Genomic DNA, 26,575 nt, shown 5'->3' on the forward strand with positions numbered 1-26,575 from the left:
TAACAATGTACCTACCTATATAGTTTAAGTTTTAAAAATTTGGCTCTCAAAAGGAATTTCAATCGTTGTACTGTTGATATTTGGCTCTGTTGACTAATGAGTTTGCCGACCACTGATCTATTGAATGAGTGTGATTGGCGCTATTTTCTAATGAATTTATAATTTACACCAGAAGGTGGCAGCATTGACACACAGAAGGAAGCTTGTTGGTGATGGCAGGCACTTTCCCTGATTTGCTTTGGGACTTCTGAGTTAAAGGCAGACCCCTCTCTCTGCTCTGCTCTCCCCCCTCGATCCCCCCCTTTCCCCTTCTCCTTTGCTGCCTCTCTGCTGCATTTAACGTGGAATAGGCTGGGAGAAATGGGGCTGGGGCAGAGGGGGTCAACACTGGCTTCTTTTTATAGCCTCTAGAACCTTCTTTTTAAACACTGCCTTTGTTGTGTGGAGTAAATCCCATAAAGAGCTCTGGGTGGTAAGAGTGAGTTATGGGGAACTTAGAGCTGTTTCCAGTGTTTCCAGAAACGCCAGCCCTTCTGCTGGGATTACTATGGACTCTGTGGGAAATCTGTTGTCTCATGCTAAGCCCAGGCAGAAGCCGTGAAGAGCTTGAATGTCGCTCAGTAAGCAGGGTATATAGTTTCTAAATGAATTGAGCCAAGCACAGGAACTGTTCAAAATATTTCAACCTTGGTCAACCCATTGGAAAGCAGGGCTGGTGCAAATGATAGGGGGACTTATAATCTGATAGATAGAGCACCTGCATTAATCTGAAAAATAATCATATTATTTTAAATCTTAGAACACATATACTAGTACTTATGTGAACAGCGGGTTAAGTTTTTCCTAAGTTTCCTTTCCAAGGCCTGTGGGAAGCAATTGAGGAGGTGAGTCAGCTGTGAACCCAGCAAGCAGAACCAATAAGCATGGTCAGACCATCCACCAGGAGTCAAAACATCACCTCATCAACATCATCTCATTACCGGATGATTAAGGACAATAGCTGACATCTGGGGACCTCCAGGGCTGTGCATAGCTGCATTCCATTCCCAGCCTCACCCCAGCCCCTTCCCCTGCATAACCCTGTCCCCTGGTGGAATGCTTGTAAGCGCCCTCTCTTCTTGGTTGGCTGGCCTTCTCAATAAATGTCTTCTATGATTCAAAAAAGAAGAAAAAAAGATATGTGTCATGTTCTTTTTATTATTATTGATTTTAGAGGAAGGAAGAGAGATGAGAGAGAAACAGCTATTGGTTGCCTCCCCTACATGCTCTGACTGGGAATTGTACGCCCCCCTTTATTGTTGTTAATCCTTACCCAAGGATTTTTCCCCCCATTGATTTTTTAGAGAGAGTGGAACAGAGGGGGAGAGACAGAGAGAGAGAACCATTGATGACAGAGAGACACATCCATTGGTTGCCTCCCACACATGCCCTGACTGGGGCTGGGGATCAAGCCTACAACCAAGGTACATGCCCTTGACTGGGACTCAAACCCTCGACCCTTCAGTCTGGGGGCTGATGTCTAACCATTGAGCAAAACGGCTAGGGCGAACCCCCCACCTTTTGGTCTATGAGACAATGCTCCCACCAACTGAGCCACACTGGTCAGGGCTAAACCTAAAACTTTAAAAAATATTTTATTTACTAGAGGCCCGGTGCGCAAAAATATGTGGACTCAGGAGGGTCCGTCAGCCCGGCCAGTGCCCTCTCACAGTCTGGGAACCCTTGAGGAATGACCACCTGCTGGTTTAGGCCCGCTCCCCAGGGATTGCTCCTAAGCTGGCAATCAGACATCCCTCTGGCAGTCCGGGAGCCCTTGGGGGATGTCCATTGGCCAGTGGGGAGCAGGCCCAGCTGCAGTCGGACATCCTTAGCGCTGCTGAGGTGGTGGGAGGGGCTCCCACCACCACCGCTGTACTAGCAGCCATCAGCCTGGCTTGTGGCTGAGCAGAGCTCCCCCTGTGGGAGCGCACTGACCACCAGGGGGCAGCTCCTGTATTGAGCGTCTGCCCCCTGGTGGTCAGTGTGTGTCATAGTGACCAGTGATTCCCAGTCCCTCTGCTATAGGGTCAATTTGTATATTACCCTTTTACTATATAGGATAGAGGCCTGGTGCATGGGTGGGGGCCGGCTGGTTTGCCCTTAAGGGTGCACCGGATTAGGGTGGGGGTCCCACTGGGGTGCTTGGCCAGCCTGGTGAGGGGCTGAGGGCCGTTTTCAGGCTGGCCACACCCCAGTCAGGGTGGAGGGTCCTGCGGGGGTCCCTGGCCAGTCTGGGTGAGAGGCTGATGGCTGTTTACAGGCTGGCCAAGCCCCCCAGCAGGGACCCTCACCCCATGAGAGTGTGGCCATCCTGGGTGGGGGCTGATGGCTATTTGCAGGCTGGCCACAGCCCCCAGCCACCCGAGCTCCCAGTGGAGGTTGGCTAGAAGCAGGTATCTGGGATTTATTTAGCTTCTATAATTGAAACTTTGTTGCCTTTTGCGGAGTCCAAGCCGGCCAGAGCAGGTGGGAAACTTTGCTTCCTCCATCGCCGGGGCAAGCAAGCCTCCTGCTTGGTCCAGCTCCGTGGTTGCCGGCCACCATCGTGGTTGGGTTAATTTGCATATAGTCACTCTGATTGGCTGGTGGGCATGGCTTGTAACATCTGTGTCTTTTATTAGTGTAGATTTATTTTTTAATAAAGTGAGAGAAGACAGACACAAAAAGCCACAGTGATTTCATTTGTGTAAAATGTCCAGAACAGGCAAGTCCACAGAGACAGGAAGTGGGTTCCTGGTTTTCGGGGGCCAGAGAGGGATGGGGAGTGACTGCTGATGGGGATGGGCTTCTTTTTGGGGTGGTGGAACATTCTGGAATTAGATAAGAAGTGATGGTGATGGTTGCACAATATGGTAAATGTACTAAATGGCATTGAATTTAAAAGGGTGGCTTTCTTCTTAATAAAAATTGAAAGGATGATGGGACCAAACTTGTGTAGAGTCTGGTACACAGCAAGTACTCAATAAGTGCACCAAGGAATGACTTACCAGCCTGCGGGCTGGGGAGGAGGCCAGCACTGGCATCTCCTCCCAGACTTAGGGATTTGTGCAAGTCTTCATTCCTGTCATTGTGGCTAATCCCCTGGACAAACCCTCCCTGTGAGTCACCCCACCTCAGTGAGCTCCTTAATTCTCCAGAGGAAACCTGGTGGTCTGTCCTGGTCTTAGACTCACTCGGAAGGAGGAGAAATGGGTTGATGTGCTTTTTAAAAAAATCCTCACCAAGGATCTGTTTTTTATTGATTTTTAGAGAGGGGAGGGGGGAGGAGTGAGGAGGGGAGGGAGGAGAGGGAGAAAGAAACACCCCCATCATCTCCAGTGCAACCGGGAGGCTGGCCAGAACCGTCACTGTGAATGAGGGCCTGGGCCCCAGGGAGTCCCAGGCTGCGAGGCTGCTCTGGTGCTAAGGGAAGGGGGAATGGCAGGGTTTCCATGTTAATATAGAAAAAAAAGACAATTTTCTTTAAAAGTGGGGGAAAGACATCCAAGCACTTTAACTCCACTGTACCAGGTAAACTGATACAGCTCAAAAGGTTTCCTTGACACCAACTGTCAATGCCGGAATTTTGTATTCTGGTTTTTTGTTGTTGTTGTTGTGTTTTTTTTTTTTTAATTAAATCTTTATTGTTCAGATTACATTTGTTCCTCTTTTTTTCCCCCCCATAACTCTCCGCCTCCCAGTTCCCGTCCCACCCTCCGCCCTCACTCCCCACCCACTGTCCTCATCCATAGGTACACGATTTTTGTCCAGTCTCTTCCCGCATCTCCCACTCCCCTTTCCCCCCCCCCAGAATAGTCAGTCCATTCCCTTTCTATGTCCCTGATTCTATTACAATCACCAGTTCATTCTGTACATCAGATTATTTATTCACTTGATTCTTAGATTCACTTGTTGATAGATGCATGTTTGTTGTTCACAATTTGTATCTTTACCTTTTTCTTCTTCCTCTTCTTAAAGGATACCTTTCAGCATTTCGTATAATACTGGTTTAGTGGTGATGAACTCCTTTAGCTTTTCCTTATCTGTGAAGCTCTTTATCTGACCTTCAATTCTGAATGATAGCTTTGCTGGATAAAGTAATCTTGGTTGTAGGTTCTTGGTATTCAGCACTTTGAATATTTCTTGCCATTCCCGTCTGGCCTGCAAAGTTTCTGTTGAGAAATCAGCTGACAGTCGTATGGGTACTCCCTTGTAGGTAATTGAGTCTCTTTCTCTTGCTGCTTTTAAGATTCTCTCTTTGTCTTTTGCTCTTGGCATTTTAATTATGATGTGTCTTGGTGTGGTCCTCTTTGGATTCCTTTTGTTTGGGGTTCTCTGCGCTTCTTGGACCTGTAAGTCCATTTCTTTCACCAGGTGGGGGACGTTTTCTGCCATTATTTCTTCAAATAGGTTTTCAATATCTTGCTGTCTCTCATCTTCTGGCACCCCTATAATTCTGATATTAGTGCGCTTGAAGCTGTCCCAGAGGCTCCTTACACTATCTTCGTATTTTCGGATTCTTTTTTCATTTTGCTTTTCCGGTTGGGTGTTTTTTGCTTCTTCGCATTTCAAATCTTTGACTTGATTCTTGCGCTCCTCTGGTCTGCTATTGGGTATAATATTCTTTATTTCAGTCCGTGTATGCTTAATTTCTAGTTGGTTCTTTGTCATAGCATCGAGGGTCTCATTAGTTTTCGTGAGGCTCTCATCAAGTTTATTGCAAGCCCTCAAAATTGCGTTTTTTCGCTCTATATCCTCCATTTCTGTCATGTTTTTTTTGTCTCTGCATTTTTTATGCTTTCTTGGTGCACCCCCTTGTGGTCTTTGTGCGCAGTCTTGTTCTAGTTAAGCCTTGATTGTTGTAGTTAATACTAGAGGGATTTGACCACCAGGCCGACTGGCTGTGAGAATCAGCTGTGTCTGCCCGGGAAAACTTCTGTCCTCTGGGGAGGTGCTAATCTAGCCTTCGCCTGAGGTGATCCGGCAAATGGCTCTGCGCAGGGCTTGGGCGGGGCGGGGCGGGGCAGGATCAACAGGGCGGGCGGAGGGAGCAGTTATGGCTGCTCTCAGTCCCGTTCCCAGAGGCTCTGCTTCTCAGAACCCCGACAAACGCTGCAAACCTCGGAGAGAAAGCTGCCCTCAAGTTCCAACTGATGCCAGACAATCCCGCTTCTCCCGTTTGAGTCTGAGTCCCTAGAGACTCGCCCAGATCTGGAGCTCAGAGTCTGAGACTCCCTCCTGATTGAAAACGACAACCGCGCCCTCAGCCACCAGCCCGCTTTGCGCGCGCACCTCCGCACCTTTAAATTTTCCACACTGCGCCTCCTCTGAGCCTCGGTATGCTGTTGTCTTTCCTTCTAGTTGAAGAGTCTCTCCTCAGTCAGCCTTCCTGTGGTTCTGGGTGATGTCCGTTCCGTCTTTTAGTTGTATTTTTGAAGTGGTTGTTTGCGGCAGCAGTCTCTGGTGTTTACCTATGCTGCCATCTTGGTGGTATCTCCAGTGTTTTTTTTAAAAAAATATATTTTATTGATATTTTACAGAGAGGAAGGGAGAGAGAGAGAGAGTTAGAAACATCGATGAGAGAGAAACATCGATCAGCTGCCTCCTGCACATCTCCCACTGGGGATGGATGTGCCCGCAACCCAGGTACATGCCCTTGACCGGAATCTAACCCGGGACCCTTGAGTCTGCAGGCCACACTTCATCCACTGAGCCAAACCGGTTTCGGCTGTATTCTGTTTTGTAAGGATTTAATAAAACTCTTAAAAACTCCTTCTGGTTTTCTGTTGCTGCATAACAAGCTGCCCCAGACCTAGTGGCCTCAGCCATTCAGTGACAGTGGTGCTGTGACCTAGGAGTTGGGACAGGGCATGTGGGGTTGGCTTGTCTGGGGATCTGTGAGGGTGGGGACAGGCTGTCCTTGAGTGACCCATCCGTGTTGGCCCCGGGGGCCCTCTGTGAAGGCTCTCCCTGGGCATCATGTTGGAGGCTCATCCGCATTCGTGCCTGCGCTTTAATGCTGTTCATGGCCCAGTAAAGCTCCAGTGTCCGGATGGAGCACATTGTGTTTATTCATCTGTCCGTGCTACCAGGTTTGGCCACAGTGAACCGTGCTGCTATGGACAGGTGCACAGGTTTTCATTTGTGGAAACGGATGGAAGACATTTCACATGAGGATGTGTTCATTTCTCCGGGGCGGACACACGGAAGGGATGTGAGCAGGGCAGAGACCTGATCCCATGTGGAGTGTGGATGGGGTCAGAAGGACCCAATAAACCATTGTCACCCCCGAAGCCAGTCAGATGAGGGATGACAAGCCTGGTGGGGGCGGTGCCCAGTAGACCACACAATGGCAAACACCAGGCATGGTGAGGAGGTGACCGGCCAGCTTCTGGGGACAGCCTGCACGCGGGGTGAGAAGGGGTTCTCTCTGGACTGTCTGGAGAGAAGGCAGCCTGGCAAGGTACGGGCACTAGGGATCCCTGCGACATGAGGTGCAGTAGGTCACCCCTCCTGTGGAGAAACCTGAGATCAGCAGGTGGCACACCTTGTACTTGGCCCTTCAGTAGGAAACCTGGACACTATGGGCCTGTGCCCTGCCCCCTGCATTTATTTGCTCAGCTACCTCCTAGACAGGGGTCCTCAAACTACGGCCCGCAGGCCACATGCGGCCGCCGAAAACATTTATCCTGCCCGCCAGGTGTTTTTGGCGTCGCTGCCTTTCCTGCTTAGCAGCTGACTCCTCCCGGGCCCCCAGTGCGCATGTGTGCAATGTCCAAGGGACAGTGAACTGGCCCCTGTTTAAAAAGTTTGAGGATCTCTGTCCTAGATCCTTCCTCTCAGACCCCACAGCTACCCTCTCCTGAGCCAGGCCACCACCAGCCCTTCCAGGGCGACAGCCCAGCCTGATCTCCTGGCCCCCGCCAGCCCCCACAGGTCCCATCTCAGTTCCCCCAGGCCCCTCGCTTGTCCCTTTCCCAGCCTGGCATAGGTGTGTGGGCAGAGAGGGGTGGCTGCTACATGCCACGCCACCACACTCTCAGGCGGCACAGAGCCCTGCCCAGCCCCAACAGGCCATGCCAATGACCTCTCCCTGCACCCTGTCGCCTGCCAAGTCCTGAGCCTCTGTGAGGATTTTATTTTGGTGGTTTCTTCTGGGTAGATCCCGCCCTTCCACCTCTCTTCCGGGAGCAGTAGGAAAATCCTAGAACTGGAGCCCCTGGGAGCCTTTCCCAGGCTGGTGACTGGCTGCCCTGGTGCCTGGGCCCAGGCTCCACCTGGGTAAATGGAGACGCCAGCTTGGGCTCCCCAGCTGCCCCCAGGCACTGGCCTCACATGCCCCTGCACAGAACTGTCAATCACATCTGTGATGGGAAGCTGCTCCACACTCCCCTTGACAAGACAGTGGCAATGCTGATGTTCGATGCTAATAATAGGACGATCCGGGGGGCCTATGGGAACTATTTGCACTAATGGCACAGTTTTCCTGGAAACCTAATGCTTTTTTTAGCCCTTGTTCAAGATACCTGCCATAACTCAGCTGAGAAGGACTTGAGAGATAAGGCCGTGATCCAGAGCTCAGCCCCAGACCTGGTCTGGAGGAGGCGGGGGCCTCATCTGCTGCTTTTTGCAGGATATTGCCCTGGAACTTGAGTCGGGGACCTGCTTTTGGGAGAAAACACGACCAGCGGAGTCGCACTTCTCTGTTCTCTGGATCTTGTCTGACCTCAGGCAGTCTGGAGATTGGAAGGAGCCCTACCCATTGGAGCCTTTCTCTATAAGACAAGACAATATACAACTGGGAGTCCAGAGAGCAGCCCCGACCAGGTGCAGAGCTGGGGTTTTAAAGGCTGAAACCACATCCTGATAGACAACCGTGCAGGGCAAGAACAACATGCCCTCCATGTTTGAGAAAATTACCAAGAAATTGGTCAAAGAGCTCAGAGACCGACAGCTCAGACCTGTCAAATGCTTGGTGAGTGCCACCAAGATACACCGGTTTTCTCTAATACAGAGGAAGAAGGCTCGCTCTCAGTTTTGGCAACTACCTGATGAACCACTTGATGTGTCCCTCATGCACATCCTGGAACCAGGTTCTTCGGTCCCAGACGCTGCTGTGGAAGTGCCTGCCGCCTTCAGTTACACCATGGTCAGGAAGCAGCAGGCGGCTGGGAGTGTGAATGCTGGGGCAGAAGCGGGCATCTCAGGGGGGACTGCTGTGTGCCAAGGGTCCTCCCTCCAGTACCGGATTGTCAGCACCCCACATGAAACCTGGACAGAGCTTCAGAAGAGGAAACTGCCGGACTCAGAGCCGGCCTTCCTGAAGCAGTGCCGGGAGGCAGGGGTGAATCTGTATGTTGTGACCGACACCGTGGAGCTGCTCAACAGCCCTGTGCTGCAGGATTTTAGCAGCAAGAAGATCTCAGGGAAATTCTCCAACTTTATGGATATTTGGGTCAAGGGTAAAGCAGAGGCAGAGGGGACCAAAATGAGAAAGAAGCAGCTGACTGTGCCAAAGGGCTCGGTGCTGGCCTATAGGAGGAAGCAGCTGGTTTTCTGCCACAGAGGCTGGGACATTCTTTACACCGCAGATGACGGTGATGGAGATTCCTTTCCAGTACCCCAAAAACACATGCCCCAGTGCGGGTGGTGCCCAGGTGAATTCCCCACCCCAATGGCAGATGGTGAAGAGCAACCGGTTTTAGCATGTCCCGTGATACCTGCCACCCCTCAAAAGGGTTTCAAGCTGCTACAAGAGGAGGTTTCCCCGAAGGTAGAAGCGGCCAAACTCTCGAAGGACATGCAGAACGTTGTGTTCTCCAACCTCCGGGCCATGCTTAGGGACCGCAAGGCTCTTCAGGACCTTATGGGCAAGCTTGAACAAGAACCCTTCGGTCATTTGGATGGCCCTGGTGGCACCATCCTGACTGAACTGCGAAAGGATTCCTGCTATCCAAGGTTTGGCTCAAAGTGCCTCATCCTTTACCTGCTGGAAGCCTTAATGGTGCTGAGTGACATCCAACATGAACTGCTGGCTCAGTCCATGGAGAGGAGGATCCTCCTTCCTCAGCGGGACCTGGTGAGGAGCATCCTGGAGCCCAACTTCAACGGCTTCCAGAACATTCCCTTTACCCTCCAGCCTGAGCTCCTGGCCCCACTCCAGGAGGAGGGCTTGGTCATTACCTATGGGCTGCTGGATGAGTGTGGCCTGGAGATGGAGCTGAACAGCCCCAGGTCTACCTGGGACCCGAAAGCCAAGGAGCCCCTGTCTGCCCTCTATGGGGCCCTCTTCCTGCTGAACCAGCTGGCTGAGGCCTGAGCCCTCCTGGGGGGCAGGCCAGGGAGTCAGTCCAGTGCGGCTAGTCAGGCCTTGTCCTGTCCTTTGCTATATCTATTCCACAAATAAGTGATAAGTCTTTGTCTTTGATTTATTTCTCTTAGCACAAGACCTTCAAGGTTTGTCCATGTTGTCAGGAACCACAGGCGACTCTGGCTGCTGCGTGGGGGGATGGGTTGGAAGGTGGGGTGCCCACGTGGATGTAGGGAGAACATTGAAGGAGTTTCTCTAATTGCCCAGGCACCCAGTGGTATCTTTTAAAAGATCAGTGGTATATCTTAAGAGGTAGGAGCTTGAAAAGTAGATATATTTAATTCTGGTTGAAATAGCTCCCAGGAATACTTGGGGGATAGATATGTAAACCCACAGGATCCAATCCTGGTGCTTCATCTATTGCAGTGGTCGGTAAACCGCGGCTCACGAGCCACATGCGGCTCTTTGGCCTCTTGTGTGTGGCTCTTCCACAAAATACCACATGCGGTCACGCACGTACAGTGCGAAGTTGACTTAAAACTTTAAGTAAAGTTTATTAAGTTAATTTTAGGGAACGTTGTGGAGTGAAAGAAGATGTAGTTAGTGACGAGGATTGAGAAAGGTATGTTGAGATGGTTTGGACATATAGAGAGGATGAACGAAAGGAGATGGACAAAACAAGTATACAAGACGAGTGTGGATGGGAGAGTTGGAAGGGGTCGACCAGACAGTGGCAGCATTGACACACAGAAGGAAGCTTGTTGCTGATGGCAGGCACTTTCCCTGATTTGCTTTGGGACTTCTGAGTTAAAGGCAGACCCCTCTCTCTGCTCTGCTCTCCCACCTCCCTCCCCTCCTTTCCCCTTCTCCTTTGCTGCCTCTCTGCTGCATTTAACGTGGAATCGGCTGGGAGAAATGGGGCTGGGGCAGAGGGGGTCAACACTGGCTTCTTTTTATAGCCTCTAGAACCTTCCTTTTAAACACTGCATTTGTTGTATGGAGTAAATCCCATAAAGAGCTCTGGGTGGTAAGAGTGAGTTATGGGGAACTTAGAGCTGTTTCCAGTGTTTCCAGAAACGCCAGCCCTTCTGCTGGGATTAGTATGGATTCTGTGGGAAATCTGTTGTCTCATGCTGAGCCCAGGCAGAATCCGTGAAGAGCTTGAATGTCGCTCAGTAAGCAGGGTATATAGTTTCTAAATGAATTGAGCCAAGCACAGGAACTGTTCAAAATATTTCAACCTTGGTCAACCCATTGGAAAGCAGGGCTGATGCAAATGATAGGGGGACTTATAATCTGATAGATAGAGCACCTGCATTAATCTGAAAAATAATCATATTATTTTAAATCTTAGAACACATATACTAGTACTTATGTGAACAGCGGGTTAAGTTTTTCCTAAGTTTCCTTTCCAAGGCCTGTGGGAAGCAATTGAGGAGGTGAGTCAGCTGTGAACCCAGCAAGCAGAACCAATAAGCATGGTCAGACCATCCACCAGGAGTCAAAACATCACCTCATCAACATCATCTCATTACCGAATGATTAAGGACAATAGCTGACATCTGGGGACCTCCAGGGCTGTGCATAGCTGCATTCCATTCCCAGCCTCACCCCAGCCCCTTCCCCTGCATAACCCTGTCCCCTGGTGGAATGCTTGTAAGCGCCCTCTCTTCTTGGTTGGCTGGCCTTCTCAATAAATGTCTTCTATGATTCAAAAAAGAAGAAAAAAAGATATGTGTCATGTTCTTTTTATTATTATTGATTTTAGAGGAAGGAAGAGAGATGAGAGAGAAACAGCTATTGGTTGCCTCCCCTACATGCTCTGACTGGGAATTGTACGCCCCCCTTTATTGTTGTTAATCCTTACCCAAGGATTTTTCCCCCCATTGATTTTTTAGAGAGAGTGGAACAGAGGGGGAGAGACAGAGAGAGAGAGAACCATTGATGGCAGAGAGACACATCCATTGGTTGCTATAATGGGGTGACCAGCAGAGACGACCACCAGGGACTCAGATCAAAATTTAAGAGCCTTTATTAAGCTGGCCAGCGACTACAGTTACAGCAACCTGCCGAAGCAGAGGCTGAACTGCAGTGCCGACTTCCATGGCCAGCGACTACAGTTACAACACCCTGCCAAAGCAGAGGCTGAACTGCAGTGCCAACTACAGAAGTTACAGCATTTTTATTTGCAATAACCACAAAGTTAGTTACAAAGCCTTGTTTATACAATTTGTTCCCGACACAGTACAGCATCATTACAGTGACTACCTTCCTATCTATGTGTTCTAGGAGCAGAGAGTACAGCGTGACGGGAAGGGGCCATGAGACCATGTCTCAAGACCTGGCCTGGTGTCAGCACTGACAACTCTGTCTGGGGCATAGTTTACGGCCTCTCTGGAATGGGAGTAGTCCTATTTTCCTTCTTATTTAAGACAGAAGCCAGAATAGCAGGGTTAAAATTTCAAATAGCAGTTTTTATATAAGATGGATACTTCATTCCCCACTGGTTTTATGTACATGAGTCAAATCATTGACTCTTTTGGGTCATTGTTGGGGAGGGAGTTATATTGACCCCTGAGGACTATAAGCTTGATAGAATTAATTCTTTGCCAAATAAAGTCAGTGGGCCTGTTTATAAGACAAGGGCCTGGAATGAGGGCCCGGAGTAATCTTCAGAGGGTCCAAAGAGTTCTGGACTCTCTATTTTGCCTGGGCTGTCTTAAGCCGGGTGTGATGAAGCCACATCAGGATCCTGTCGACCTTGACTGCCGTGGGGGTGTTCCTTTCCAAGTAGGAGTCAATCCTTGGGTGGCAAATTTCTTTACCCAAACAGAGTCACCAGGTTGGAAGGGATATACCGGATATAGGCAGAGCATCTTAGATGTGCTTCTGGTCTGCTTTCTGGGTAGACTGTAAAGCCTGAAAGAACTTGAGTAGATTGGTTATGTATTTCAGCTTTTCTAGATTAGGTTTCCATGTAAGCTGGTGAGGTGGGTAGGCCAGGGTCTGGAAGAGTCACGAGAATCTGTAGAGGCCCCACTGGTTTTAGGGCAGCCTCCCGGGCTGCTTTGTCTGCAGCCTAGTTCCCTCTTGCTTCTGGGGAGTCCCCATGTCTTACATACATAGAGGTGGAAAGATTTAGTTACATCTGGCAGTGCCAGTTGGCCCATCATCCTTGCTCTGCTCATGTCTGTCTAACTGCTTACTGTATTACCTCAAGGATCCTGGCTCTGAATTCTTTCAGGGAAAATGGACGTTGGATTTCTTCTGTAGCTACTTCGTGCTGAGGAGGGACGGAGTTTTCTCTCAGAGCCAAGAGATCCTTGCTGTCTGTCAGAGGGACGATGAGGCCTGGGCACAGAAGGAGGTGGGCTTGTGACCTGGCAGAGACAAACTGTAACAAATGGTCTGGTGGGAGGGAAAGAAAACATTTCAGTTTTAATAACCTCTATTGAAATAGAGTTTTTCTCCTTAAAATTATCCCTCTGTTTATTAAAATACTAATTTTTTAAAAAATATATTTTATTGATTTTTTACAGAGAGGAAGGGAGAGAGATAGATAGTTAGAAACATCGATGGGAGAGAAACATCGATCAGCTGCCTCCTGCACATCTCCCACTGGGGATGTGCCCACAACCCAGGTACACGCCCTGACCAGAATCGAACCTGGGACCTTTCAGTCCGCAGGCCGACGCTCTATCCGCTGAGCCAAACCGGTTTCGGCAAAATACTAATTTATTTACTGTATTCAATTTGGCCTGATTGTTTGCATAAACATAACAAGAATGGTAACTGACTACCTTTGCAGGAATTTCATGATTGAATCTTAATGTGCCCCATAGGGCCAGGAAGCCAAGTCACCCAGCTGCTATCAGGCCTGCCTGCAGTATCTGCTGAGTTAGGTGAATTCCTCACCTGCAGTGGCTCTGCCTGCGACCATGTCCTAGGCTTCAAGGCCCTTCTCAGCAGCCCCCCTACTCATCGCAGCCCAGAGTGCATGGGGGTTCCTCAGGGACACAGAGGTGCCCTTATTGCTCCCCTTGTACTCTGACCAACCGCCAGTGATGGTAGGACATGGGCCTGACGCTCCAGTATCAGCTATTTTCAGGGCTACCAAGTAAGATACCAGGCTTTCTCCATGGCACTCTTATTGGTTTTAAGTCTTCACAGCTCAGACAGGGCTCTTTAAAGCATGATACTCCAGTCAAAGTTTTCGGTCAATAAAACCACTATTAGAAAGTGGTCTTATTGAATTTATGCAAAGAAATGTATTGCCATGATTTATTTATTAAGTATTGCCAAATTTCGGAGGAATTACATAAGGAGAAAAAGCTACTGACCTGCCTTAAGATCTTCTGATTTTCCTTGCCAGTCCTTTTTATGGACTCTCCAGAGTTATAACAAAACAGTAACTGTTGGATTTCTTTTATTAGTCCCCTCTAAGTACTTTGGCATAACTATTTACCCTTTGTTTAGGAAGGCAGAATATAAATTATTTACTCTTCCTGGCTTACTGGCCTGTATCATTTAATTAATTTCCTTTTAACATTTCTCTTCTCCTTCTTATTACATACACAACCTTTATAAATTTCATACTTTCAAATTAGCCTTTAAACCTTCTTTCTATGTCCTTTAAAAATGCATAACCATGCCTCAGACCTTCTACTCAGTAATTCCTTATTCTTAGAAACCTCAATCCTTTAATGATTACTATAAAGTAAACAGCCAGTATTTCTTAGATTACTAAGAACAGGTAAGAACTGCTTCTCAAGTATATAGTATCAGTCTAATTTAGTATTGGAAGGGTTAAAGAGAACAAAACAGGGCAGAAAAAAACTTGTGCTTAGTAGTGCTTAGTAGCAGCTTGCGGCCTTGAGTCCAGCATAGTTCAGATAAGTAAAAATCAACAAAACTTATCTCTCCCTGCTCTTCCTGCCAAGGCCCCCCCCCGCCCTTTTCTGTATTAACCATTTACTCTGTCCTTAGCTACTCTCCCTCCTAGATTTTTCCTTCTTTACTCTAAGCCCCAGAGGCTCAAATCCTTCTCCTCTTTTACTACTTTTGACCTCTCTGACCATCCCCCTGTCCTCCAGCCTAAGGCCCCTCCATCTCAGCAGGCCGAGAGCCTACTACCCTATCTAGCAAATCCTACCTCCACTACCCGATCTTATACCTGCTCCGGAGCAGTTTTCGGCTCTCTTCCTCCCCCAGTCAGAGCAGATGCTGTCCCCAACAGAGACCTACTGTAAATCTATCAGGAAGGGCAGGCAGGTCGCAGGTCTCAGGACCACATGATAACAATCCAGCTGTCCCTCTCCTGGGCCGCAGGCGCTGGAGCCCGGGACTGCGGGGCCTGTCCCTCTCCTGGGCCACAGCCCTAGCTGCTGGCACCCGGGACAGTGGGGCCGGTGGCTTGTCCCTCTCCTGTCTCTTGAAGTCCTGAAAATTCTCAAGAAAACATTGTAAGGGGGTCGATGAAGATGACTGACCCTGACCCATTTTGACAAAGACAAAGACAACAAAGAACAAAGACAAAACAAACCAGACAAATGCAACCTAAGGTTGCTCAGACAGGACCCCCAGACGCCGTCACGTCCGGCCGGGCGGACTCCGAGGTTCTGCTGCATCCAGCCCTCTTTTTTTTTTTTTTTTAAAATATATTTCTTTATTGGTTTCAAAGAGGAAGGGAGAAGGAGAGAGAGAGATAGAAACATCAATGATGAGAGAGAATCATTGATTGGCTGCCTCCTGCACGCACCCCACTGGAGATTGAGCCTGCAACCCAGGCATGTGCCCTTGGCCGGAATCGAACCTGGGACCCTTCAGTCCGCAGGCTGACGCTCTATCCACTGAGCCAAGCCGGCTAGGGCCAGCCCTCTTTTGAGTCCTAAAGGGAATGTCCCACAGACAGGTACCAGATTCTTACCTCCCCGCTGGAGGTCCAGGTGGCTTGTCGTTTTTGGATTGCAGTTTTGGGAGGAAAACACTCCGCCTCCCTGGGACCCGGGACGGAGACTGGAGTGCCCTCGCCTGGGGCGTCCGGGGTGTCCACTGGCAACTCGGCCGGAGTGGATCTCGCTGGAGCCTCCAAATGTAATGGGGAGACCCGCGGAGACGACCACCAGGGACTCAGATCAAAATTTAGGAGCCTTTATTAAGCTGGCCAGCGACTACAGTTACAGCACCCTGCCGAAGCAGAGGCTGAACTGCAGTGCCGACTACAGAAGTTACAGCGTTTTTATTTGCAAAAACCACAAAGTTAGTTACAAAGCCTTGTTTACACAATTTGTTCCTGACACAGTACAGCATCATTACAGTGACTACCTTCCTATCTATGTGTTCTAGGAGCAGAGAGTACAGCGTGACGGGAAGGGGCCATGAGACCATATCTCAAGGCCTGGCCTGGTGTCAGCACTGACGACTCTGTCTGGGGCAGTTTACGGCCTCTCTGGAATGGGAGTAGTCCTATTTTCCTTCTTATTTAAGACAGAAGCCAGAATAGCAGGGTTAAAATTTCAAATAGCAGTTTTTATATAAGATGGATACTTCAGTTGCCTCCCACACATGCCCTGACTAGGGCTGGGGATCAAGCCTGCAACCAAGGTACATGCCCTTGACTGGGACTCCAACCCTCGACCCTTCAGTCTGTGGGCTGATGTCTAACCACTGAGCACAGGCTAGGTCTTATATACCTTTTGGTGTATAAGACAGCGCTCCAACCAACTGAGCCACTCTGGCCAGGGCTAAACCTAAAACTTTAAAAAATATTTTATTTATTTATTTATTAATAAAGTGAGAAAAGCCGAAACTGGTTTGGCTCAGTGGATAGAGCGTCGGCCTGCGGACTGAAAGGTCCCAGGTTCGATTCCGGTCAAGGGCATGTACCTGGGTTGCGGGCACATCCCGGGTGGGAGATGTGCAGGAGGCAGCTGATCGATGTTTCTCTCTCATCGATGTTTCTAACTCTCTATCCCTCTCCCTTCCTCTCTGTAAAAAAAATCAATAAAATATATTTAAAAATAAAAATAAAATAAAATAAAGTGAGAGAAGACAGACACAAAAAGCCACAGTGATTTCATTTGTGTAAAATGTCCAGAACAGGCAAGTCCACAGAGACAGGAAGTGGGTTCATGGTTTTCGGGGACCGGGGAGGGATGGGGAGTGACTGCTGATGGGGATGGGCTTCTTTTTGGGGTGGTGGAACATTCTGGAATTAGATAAGAAGTGATGGTGATGGTTGCACAATATGGTAAATGTACTAAATGGCATTGAATTTAAAAGGGTGGCTTTCTTCTTAATAAAAATTGAAAGGATGATGGGACCAAACTTGTGTAGAGTCTGGTATAGAGCAAGTACTCAATAAGTGCACCAAGGAATGACTTACCAGCCTGCGGGGTGGGGACGAGGCCAGCACTGGCATCTCCTCCCAGACCTAGGGATTTGTGCAAGTCTTCATTCCTGTCATTGTCGCTAATCCCCTGGACAAACCCTCCCTGTGAGTCACCCCACCTCAGGGAGCTCCTTAATTCTCCAGAGGAAACCTGGTGGTCTGTCCTGGTCTTAGACTCACTCGGAAGGAGGGGAAATGGGTTGATGTGCTTTTTTAAAAAGTCCTCACCAAGGATCTGTTTTTCATTGATTTTTAGAGAGGGGGGGGGGGGAGAAGCGAGGAGGGGAGGGAGGGGAGGGAGAAAAAAATCAATGTATGAGAGAAACATCGTTTAGCTGCCTCCATATGTGCCCCACAGGGGATCAAACTGGCAGCACAGGCACATGCCCTGACTGGGAATCAAGCCTGCAGCCTTTGGTGCAGGGACAGAGCTCCAACCAACCGAGCCACCTGGCCAGGGCTGAGAAACGGGTTTAAAGCAAAGTGTGATGGAATCAAGTCAGAAGTGAGGAAGAATGTGCCGTGCCGCTCAAAGCTTGATGGGGTGAGCTGGGCAAGGGAAGGGGTGTGGACAAGGGGCTGGAGCCCGGTGGCTCTGGTCCCCACTCTGGGCTGCATTCGTTCCCTCTGTTGAAGCTGCACAGGGCCCCTCCCCATGTGGGGTTTGGGGTTTGTGGGCAACCCTAGAAGATGCCTCTCATGGAGACTCAGTTTCCCCTCGTGGAATGTGAGGGCAACAGCTTATTCTCTCCCCTGCCTCAGTTTCCCTTTTGTGACCTCCTGGGAGCCTGCAGAAGGCTCAGATACCAATGACAGGGAGCTTGTCCTGTGCTCGGCACTTGGCTCTGGGCCAAGGAGACCTCCGCGCCTGGGGTCCCGGGACGCCCGTGCCAAAGGCCCTTGGGAGACTTTCCAGCAAGAGGTTAGCAAGTCCCCAGAACAGACTCCCAAAATGACAAACGGGGATGCTCTGGCATCGCCTCGAGTTTTATCTGTACATTCAGAGTGGCACCCACCCTGCAGGTGCAGGGGCCATGTAAGGGTTGTGGGTCCCAGCCCTGGCCACTCCCAGCCCGAGGCCATCATCACAGCGACTCAACCCTAACCCTGTGCAACTTGCAGACCTTCATCATGGACCACAGTCCCCGTCTCCTGGGATGGTTTTACCTCTTGCCGCGACCTGGTGCCAAGCACACATGGCAAGAAACCAGCTTACAACCTCTCCAAATCGGGGCCAGAACCAAAGAGGGTGAGTAGGACCCTTGCCTCGGCAGAAAATTTAAGAGAGCGCCAAAAAACCGCACTCATCGTGATAACATGTGCTGAGGTCTTTTTTAATGGCTTCAAAGGCAGCTTTGCTTAAAAAAACAAAACAAAACACCCAAGGATATCGTTTTATTGATTTTAGAGAGAGGAAGGAAAGGGTGAGAGAGACACACAGATGTGAAAGAGAAGCATCAATTAGTTGCCTCCTGTACACACCCCAACCAGGGACCAAACCCCTAACCTGGGTATGTGCTCTGATCAGGAACGGAACCCACAACCCTTTGGGGCACAAGACGATGCTCTGACCAGCTGAACCACACCAGCCAGGGCTGTGCTGTGAGTTTTGGCAGGAACCCTTGTAGATTCACATGCAGTTGCAAGAAATAACATTTTCCCCAGTTTCCCCCCCGTAGTAGCATTTTGCAAAACGATTATAATGCCACAACCGCAACATCGACGTTGCTATAATACATCTTATTGGGAAATGGCCACTTCCACTTGCATCCACTGTGTGTGTTCACAGTTCCTTACTTGTCCACCCTCAGGTCTCCTAGCAAACAGTGCATGTACTTCACCTAAGGGAACTCAGCTCGCCCTCTGTTCTCACCGGGAAATGGAAGCAGGGAGGACTGGACTGTGGAACCGGGTCTTTCAAAATAACTTTCTGGCCTAATGAACATGTTCTTCATCTGCAGCCACGGTGGCTCTGGAGCATGTGACAGGCGGCCAGTGAGAATGAGAAACAGAATGCTTCCGTGACTACATTTTCATTGATATAAATTTATTTAGCCTGGCAGGGCCGCTGGGGCCCCAGTGGGGAACACAGGTCCATCCCTCCCTTTTTAGGAGACATGGCTCAACCTCGGCATTGTCCTGTGTTTTGCCCTGGGTCCTTGGATGGTCCCCAGCTCTCATGTCCTCTGTCTGTTTGTCCTTCTCGGCACACACGTGGTGCTCAATAAGAGCTCATGGAGGGAGAGGCCAGGTGACTGAGGCCTCTGGATGGCCTTCTAACCTCCACTCTGTGCCCTTAGTGTGAGGTAGGGCTCGCCCCCAGGCCTCACTTTGCCCATCTGTAAAATGGGGTGGGGGCATCCTCCTGTCTTCCACACCCCTTGCTGGCGAGCTTCTGTCGGGTTTCATTCTCTGTACTGGCCACCTGGATGAATACACTTCGCAGCAGCGGGTGGCATCTCGGTGGGGTCGCCAGGACCTCCACCGGAAATCGAGGTGCGGAGGCAGGGGACGAGGACCCAGCGGGAATGGAGCACCCTGCCCCCCTGCATTTGGGGCCTGGGGCAGGGAGGAGGAGGCAGCTCCAGATGGGGAAGCAGGATGGAGCTGTCAAGTCACTCGCCCACAGGAAAACAGCTCATGTGTCTACAGTTGGAGGGGGTTCTCTAGAAGTTTCTCTTTATTTCATTCGGATCTCCTCTGCCTGTCCGCCTCTCTCTGCTCGATCCCTGCCTCCCCTCTCCTCCCTGCCTTCGGATCATAAAAGCAATATGTATTTTGAACCACTTTATTTCCCAGAATGAAAATATATGAAATGTGTGTGTGCTGTGGGTTTTAACAAATCTGTAAGTGAATACATAAGGTGTCCACACTGAGGGGAGGAAGCGATTACGGCTTTCCTCCCCCTGGGGCAGGTCTCCGTCTACAGAGGAGCTCTCCAGCTGTGTCCTGCGCTGTCAGGTGATGTGACCGTCACCGGAGGGTCGTGTCTGTGGGTTGTTTTGCCTTCTCAGTCTGCAGGTCCTCCCTTTCCGTGGCCGGGTTGCTGGTGGAAGCTGGGGAGGGCTGATTTCTCCACGGGAACAGCAAGAATTTGGGGGTTCGTGTTTAACGGGGACAGACTTTCAGTTCGGGAAGATGAGAAAGTTCTGGAGCTGAATGGTGGGATGATTGCCCAACAGGATGATTGGACCTACTGCCCTGAGCTGTGCACTTAACAGCGGTTAAGATGGGGAGCGTTTTGAGATCTTGTTTCCTGGCATTGTCATCAGTTTGGTGCAAATAAACTTACACAAAAACATTTTTTAAGTGGTTAAGATGGTAAAGTTATGTTAAGTCTATTTTTACTACAATTTAAAAAAAAGTAAAAATAAACCAAACAAACCCCATATAGGCTCATTCTGGCTCCATTCCTAGATGGCTGGGGCCCGTCTGTCCGCATCTCCCCACTCCCAGGCACGGGCCCTCCACGGGGACAGGGGACAGAAGGTCCGGGCTTCTGGGGGGACTTTTCCTGGCCAGTCGCGTCCCTTCCGCTCAAAACTCAGTGGCCAGACCGTTCACAAGAGCCCACCCAGCCCAAGGTGTTAGGAGCGCGGCTCTACGCTGCTGCTGCCGCCGCCGCCGGAGCACCTGGAACCGCGGGGAACAGAACAGCAGCCGTGGCCGCTCTGGGGTTGTGCCTGGGCCGTGCCACTGGCTCTGCAGCGGGAATGAGGCAAGAGCGGCACCTGGGATGGGGGCTGGCAGGTGGCGCCAGCATTTGGAGGACAGAGGGGCCCCGTGGAGAGAAACAGGTGGGGCAGGGCTGGACCCCGTGCTGCCACTTCCTCCACGTCACCAGCCAGACAGGCAGAAGCAGCTCCCCCTTTACAGGCCAGGCCGAGCAGAGCCCCCCTTTTCACGCGGTGCGTCCTGCCGTCCCCAGACGACAGCGACCAGCCTCTCGGAGTCGGTCTGCGGAGTTGGCTCCCCCGTCCCTGGTGACAGATGCCCAGCGCTTCACTCTTCCCCGGCTGCGCGCTCGGACTCGGTCTCTGCTCAGTGGGGGGAAAGCACACCAGGCCTCCTCACTGAGGACAGAACCTCGTCATCTAAAGGCGTTTGCACTGTCCACATACATCCCTGTGCGCGGACATCCCATTCTGTGCACAGGCCAATCCCGGGTCGGACCGGGTGTGAGACTGTAAACGGCCCGAAGAGGAAAACCAGGCAGAGTGGCCTGGGGAGCTCAGCTGGTCAGAGCATCGTCCCTACACCAAGGTTATGGGTGTGATCCCGGTCAGGGCACACACAAGACTCAACCCATGAATGCCTAAGTAAGTGGAACCACAAACGGATGTTTCTCTCCCTTTCTTTCTCTAAAATCAATTAACAAAAAATTTTAAAATAGATCCAGGCAGACTGCACTGGCATCGGCTGCCTAGCCTGGGCCCTACTTATTTGGGGTCACTGACCCACGTGAAGGAGGTCTTCCCCCCTGGGCCAGGATGCCTGGGGTTGGCCTGTCAGAAGCATTTCCACCTTTGACCCCCACTAACGTAGGCCCAGCGGAATCACGCAGCATCGGCCCACAGCGGATCTCACGGGCAAACTCCTGGTGCGCGGGGGACGGAAATTCTGCCCTCTGCCCTCCTGTATTCTGTATCGGGGGGCCTGAAAATTAAACGAATAAAAGACATTTTAACAGGAGGCATTCTTTTTTTTTTTTAATATATTTTATTGATTTTTTACAGAGAGTAAGGGAGAGAGATAGAGAGTTAGAAACATCGATGAGAGAGAAACATCGATCAGCTGCCTCCTGCACATCTCCCACTGGGAATGTGCCCGCAACCCAGGTACATGCCCTTGACCGGAATCGAACCTGGGACCCTTCAGTCCGCAGGCTGATGCTCCATCCACTGAGCCAAACCGGTTTTGGCAGGAGGCATTCTTAATTTACATATTTATTAACTCAATTATTAATTTTTAATTTTACATGCTGGGGCGTTACATAAATAAGTGAATGCCCAAAGGAACCATGAAGTTTGAGAACTTACAGACATAGTGACAGGGAAGAGAGGGCAGCAATGGCCGCTTACGGCCGAGCAATGAACTTTAGGGAAGGTAAAGGGGTCCTCGGAGGACAGACAGGAGGGATAACATTTGTGACAAAGTCTGTCTGGGAGTGGTTCCCACTTCTCTTTTCCAAGAAGAGAAAATTACAGCCGACCACAGGAAGGGATTTATGACCTTTATTTATTTATTTGTTTATTTTTTTCAAGAGGCTCTGCTTTTAGGCAGATAAGAGATTTTAGGAATTCAAATGCCTTCAGCTCAAAACAATTCTTATGCCAAAGTAGCATATTTTGGGGTGACATATCCTGGTCCCTGCACTTGCTCTCCTATTCAGTATTTTGCTAACTGTCCCATATTTTTTCTTCAATGTCATGCATGTTTGGTGTGAATGATATCTCTGTGTGACAGCCCTGGTGTCCCAGACTCAGGGTGGTGGGGTGGGAAATGACATTGTCCCACCTGCTGGCCAACGAGGGTTTTAGAGAAATTGTAGAAGCTATAGAAATAAATTTAAATTCCTGGGGTTGGGCACCATATCTGAGTCTCCATCAACCTGGCTCCCATTGTTCGCCCAGCCCTGTGGATTCTCTGAGACTCTGCCCCACCCAACTTGCAGGCTCACCCAAGTTGTTTCCAGTGGCTTTTCCATGCTAATGGCCTATCTTGGCTCATGCTTCAGACTTTGCTAAAATCTCTCCAACAAGCAACATCTGGCCTCAGTGTGCTCCATACCCCTCACTAAGTGGCTCCAGGCCCAGCACTAATGGCAGCTGGTCTTGGTTGGAGGTTGGCCTTCCCTGGGCACCTCCCAGCCCAGCACAGGTAACAACCATCTGCAGGTCACTTTGTAGTCCATGCCAGGTGGCCCCAGGTAGAACACAGGTTGGCCTGCACCACCTGGGAGGCCCCAGAGCCAGCGCACCCAGTGAACAGCTTCAGGTCACATTGAAGGACCACCCAACCACCTCCACGAGCAACACACTCACAGGGAAGACTCAGCAGGCACAAAGCCCGCTGGAGTAAATCATACTTCATGGGGTGGGCCCCTGCACAGCTGATCTCCACAGTGTTAGCCGCCAGTGCTTGTAGCCAAGTGTCCTGGGGGTGAATCCCTCCCACGGACATGCCAACAGCAATCAAGGCTTCACTACACCAGGAGGGTGCACACAGCCCACACGGGCACAGCTGGAGAGCCCAGATCGGGTGGACGGGAGGCTGTGCCCCTGGGCCCTGCAGGACACCTATCACACCAGGCCACTCTGCCAAGCTGAGGAGATGTGGCAGCTCTACCTAACACAGAGGAACAAACACAGGGCGGCCGCCAAAAAGAGGAGACAACGAAACATGTCTCAAATGAAAGAACAGAAAAACAAAAACCTCCAGAAAAAGAACTAAGCAAAATGAAGACAAGCAATTACTAGATGCAGAGTTCAAAACACTGGTTATAAGGATGCTCAGTGAACTTAGGGGAAGAGTAGATGAACTCAGTGAGAAGTTCAACAGCATAAAATAGGACATGGGAACCGTAAAGAAAGAACTAGTCAGAAATAAAGGATACTCTAACTGAAATGAATAATGTACAGGGTACTAACAGCAGAATAGATGAGGCTAAGAATGAAATCAGTGATTTGGAACATAAGAAGATAGAAAACACCCAATCAGAACAACAAAAAGAATTTTTAAAAATTAGGATAGTGTAAGGAGTCTCTGGGACAGTTTCAAGCATACCAACATTTGCATCATGGGGGTGCCAGAAAGAGAAGAGAGAGAGAAAGACAGCAAGAAATTGAAAACCTATTTGAAAAAATAATGACAGAAAAGTTCCCTAACCTGATGAAGGAAAGAGACATACAAGTCCAGGAAGCCCATAGAGTCCCAAACAAGATGAACCCAAAGAAACCCACACCCAAACACATCATAATTAAAATGCAAAAGGTTAAAGGCAAAGAGAGAATCTTAAAACAGTCAGAGAAAAGCAGTTAGTTACCTACAAGGGACCTCTCATATGACTGTCAGCTGATTTTTCAACAGAAACTCTGCAAGCCAGAAGTGATTGGCAAGAAATATTCAAGGTGATGAAAAGCAAGGACATACATCTAAGATTACTCTACACAGCAAAGCTCTCATTTAGAATCCAAGGACATATGAAGATCTTCCTAGACAAGAAAAAGCTAAATAAGTTCATCACTAACAAACCAGTATTATATGAAATATTAAAGGCTCCTCTTTAAGAAGAAGGACAGCCCTGGCCTGTGTGGCTCAGCTGGTTGGGTGTAGTCCCATGCACCAATGTCATGCATGTTTGAGACTATAAATGGCTTGATTCCTGGTAAGGGCACATGCTTGGGTTTCAGGTTCAATCCCTGGTGGTGGTGGTGGGGGGGGGGGGTGCAGAAGGCAGCCAATCAATGTTGCATCTCAAATTCATACTTCTTTCCCTTCCTCTCTCTCTAAAAATCAATAAACAATTCTTTTAAAAAAACATATTAAGAAGGGGAAAAAAGATTAAAAATATGAACAATAAAATGGCAAGAAATACAAAAGAAACCATCAACAAAGCAACAAGAAAGCCCACTGCATGGGAAAACATATTTGCCAATGTTATATCTGATAAGGGTCTAATCTCCAAAATTTATAGGGAACTCATACAACTTAACAAAAGGAAGATAAACAATCCAATCAAAAAATGGGCAAAGGACCTAAATAGACACCTTTCAAAAGAGGACATTCAGAAAGCCAAGAGACATATGAAAACTTGCTCAAAGTCACTAATCATCCGAGAGATGCAAATCAAAACAACAATGAGGTACCATCTCACACCTGTCAGAATGGCTATCATCAACAAATCCACAAACGACAAGTGCTGGAGAGGATGTGGAGAAAAAGGAACCCTTGTGCACTGCTGGTGGGAATGCAGACTGGTGCAGCCACCATGGAAGACAGTATGGAGTTTCCTCAAAAAGTTAAAAATGGAACTCCCATTTGACCCTGTGATCCCACTTCTAGGAATATATCCCAAGAAACCAGAAACACCAATCAGAAAGGATATATGCACCCCTATGTTCATAGCAGCACAATTCACCATAGCTAAGATCTGGAAACAGCCTAAGTGCCCATCAGTAGATGAATGGATTAGAAAACTGTGGTACATCTACACAATGGAATACTATGCTGCTGTAAAAAAGAAGGAACTTTTACCATTTGCCACAGCATGGATGGAACTGGAGAGCATTATGCTAAGTGAAATAAGCCAGTCAATGAAGGAAAAATACCACATGATCTCACTCATTCATGGATAATAAAGACCATTATAAACTTATGAACAAAAATAGATACAGAGGCAGAGCTGCCTCGAACAGACTGTCAAACTACAGCGGGAAAGCCGGGGAGGGTTGAGGGGCGGGAGGGGGCGGGGTAAGAGATCAACCGAAGGCCTTGTATGCATGCATATAAGCATAACCAATGGACATAAGACACTGGGGGGTAGGGGAGGCCGGGGGATTGTTAAGGGCGGGAAAAAGGGAGACATATATAATACTCTTTGTAATACTTTAAGCAATAAAACAATTTTTAAAAAAAGAAAACAAAATAAAGAAGCAGAAAATTAATTAATTAATTAATTAATTCCTGGCTGTGTGAACAGCGCCATCTAGAGGCCACTGCTGGCTTGGTGGGGGGGGCTGCGGTGGTTCAAGGACTCCTGGGGGAAGGTGTTTGATCAGCAAACAGCAAGAAATGTCAATAAGGTGAAGCAAAAAAGGCCTGGTGACCTCCCCTTGGCATTCTGGGGCCAACATGGGCTCGCTTTCTGCACTCACAGCGAATTCTGTGTCCTGGAGAAGATGCCAGACCCGAAGGTAAAAATGTAACATTATGTCCACTGAACTTCACTGCGATATGCTTTACTTACAATGGCCCGCACGGATCCTAAGGGTAGTGTGATGCATAACTTAGGCAGGGCCCTCCGTCACCCCACCCCACCAAGATCTGAGCACAGGAGGTCAGAGCATCGTCCCATCCACCAAAAGGCTGTGGGGTCGATCTCTGGTCAGGGCACATAAGTAATGCAACTGATCGCCATGTTTCTCTCTCACATAGATTTTTTTTTTCTCTCTTGCTTCTCTCTTTAAAATCAATAATTTAAAAAAAAAGTCCTCGGGTGAGGATTAAAAAAAAAAATCTAGAACATTCCTGCCTCCCAGGAAGTCCCTCCATTCCCCCCAGAAGCTGTGCCTGTTCCAGAAATTCATCTGGTTGGGACTACACATGATGTCCTCATCGCCTGGCGAACTGTGACCTTACAAATGTATGCCATGAGGTAAGAGAGTTCATGTTGAGAGAAATTTTAAATATTTTTTAAAACTTGAAACATAAAAACCTGTGTTGATAGATGCATTGATTTCTTTCCTGGCTGGACATGGAAGCGTGGGATATTTATTGGTTTACTTATTTAATATATTTTTATTGATATCAGAGAGGAAGGGAGAGGGAGAGATAGAAATGTCAATGATGAGAGAGAATCATTGATTGGCTGCCTCCTGCACACCCCATACTGGGGCCTGATCAGGAATCGAACTGTGACCTCCTGGGTCATAGGTCGACACTCAACACGGAGCCACGCCGGCAAGGCAGTGTGAGATGTTTAAAAAATAAATACAGATCATGTAATTATAAAAGTAATTTAACGACCACTCATGAGTCCTGAAGACGCTGATTGGAAATAGCGTCGGTCGTCAATTCACGAGCTTCTGTGTTTCAGGCTGATTTTGCTAACGAGGAAGGAGCTTTCTCATCAAAAT

General features: G+C 49.1%; 1 pseudogene; it reads left to right on the top strand.

Moving 5' to 3' along the window:
• The first annotated feature begins 6,918 nt into the window (after positions 1-6,918).
• Positions 6,919-9,830, top strand: LOC102439363 (annotated as a pseudogene).
• The last annotated feature ends 16,745 nt before the right edge of the window (positions 9,831-26,575 follow it).

The sequence above is a fragment of the Myotis lucifugus genome, unplaced genomic scaffold (genome assembly GCF_000147115.1).
Source record: "Myotis lucifugus unplaced genomic scaffold, Myoluc2.0 scaffold_342, whole genome shotgun sequence".
NCBI lineage: Eukaryota > Metazoa > Chordata > Mammalia > Chiroptera > Vespertilionidae > Myotis > Myotis lucifugus.